The following is a 1,797-nucleotide window of genomic DNA, read 5'->3' as shown; positions in this document are numbered from 1 at the left end:
GAGGAGGAGGAGGAGGAGGAGGAGGAGGAGGATCCATTTAATGGCACTCAAAATTATCCATTTTTATGTATTATACATTAAAATAAGGTGTTTAAAACCTTTATGACATTAAAAGATAAAAAGTATACTGTGAAGTGTACTTGTGTACATGGTGGTGGCGCACACCTTTAATCCCAGCACTTAGAAGGCAGAGGCAGGCGGATCTCTGTGAGTTCAAGGCCAGCCTGGCCTACAGTTCTAGGGTTATTCAGTGAGACCCTTCTCAAAATAAAGAGTGCATTGTGTGCATTATTCTAGTTTGACACATTGTTGGCCTTACTTTACCCTTTCCAATGTAGAACCAAATCAAATTTATTTTTATAAATATGTTTTATAGTTGCATCTTTGAGTATCTGCTTTATTTATTTAAGATAAACTCCCTCAGTGGGGGCTAGGGAGACGGCTCAGTGAGAGTAAGAGCACTTGATGAGACATGAGTTCACATTCTCAACACCATGTAAAAAGCTGGGTGTGGCTGTGCATACATAGCCCCAGCTCTGTGCTGGGTGGAGAAAGGTGGCTGGCATGTTATGTGTGTGATGCATGCCACATGTATGCCATCAGCCTAGTTCCAGATTCAGTGAGAAACCCTGTCTCAGAGGAATAAGGCGGAGAGAGGTAGACCAGAAATCCAACATCCTGCTTTGGCCTCCACACAGGCACAGGCATTTGTACTTGCACATGCTTGTGCATACATCACTCACACATGGACACAGACACTTGCATACATATATACAAAAAACTAATTCCCATAAGTAGAATTTCTACTGGCAAACTAAAATCTATAATTTGGGCTGGGGATGTGGTCATTGTGGTAGAGCTTTCCTGTTATGCACGAGGGGATGGAGCCCCATTGTTACAAAAAATATTCCATCATTTCTATACTAAAATGTATGTCCATCACCAATGTGTGGATACTTCTTGGGCTGGAGAGATGGCTCAGCAGTTAAGAACACTTGCTGCTCTTGCTGAGGACTCAGGCTTGTTCCCAGCACCCACATGGGTACAGCTCCCATCCATTTATAACTCCAGTTCCAGGATACCTGACACCCTCTTCTGGCCTCCTCAGGTACTGCACACACATGGTGAATATACATGCAGGAAAAATACTCATAACACGTAAAATAAACAGATCTTAAGAGAAAGGTTCCTAATACTGCCATATTCTTGTCAGGACCACACTAAGGTTTCATATTTGCCAACTGGAAGAAATGAATAGCTCAGTGTTTTTCTTCTTGATTGACAGACTGTTTCCTAGTCATATATTTCTATAAATTATATCCATCTTTATTCTACTTAATTTTATTTATTTATTTTGTTTTTTTTTTTGAGACAGGGTTTCTCTGTATAGTCCTGGCTGCCCTGGAACTCACTCTGTAGACCAGGCTGGCCTTGAACTCAGAGACCTGCCTGCCTCTGCCTCCCAAGTGCTGGGATTAAAGGCATGTGTCACCACCACCCATCTATTTTTTAAAATATTTATTTTGAGGCTGGAGATGTGGCTGAGTGGTTAAGAGTGCTGACTGCTCTTCCAGAGGATCCTAGCACCTATATAACAGCTCAAAGCCCCCTGTAGCTCTAGTTCCAGGGGATCTGAACCCCTCTTCTGGTCTTCATGCTTAGCAGACACACATGTGGTGCACAGACATATATGTAGACAAAACACCCCTACACATAAAAATAAATAAAAGTTAAATACATTCATTTTCTTTGTATTCATGTGTATATGTATTTGTGAGTGTAGGCATCTTGTATGCA

This window comes from Microtus ochrogaster, chromosome 7, assembly GCF_000317375.1.
Source record: "Microtus ochrogaster isolate Prairie Vole_2 chromosome 7, MicOch1.0, whole genome shotgun sequence".
NCBI lineage: Eukaryota > Metazoa > Chordata > Mammalia > Rodentia > Cricetidae > Microtus > Microtus ochrogaster.
The sequence above is the reverse complement of the archived record's forward strand: the minus strand, read 5'-3'. Positions refer to the sequence as shown.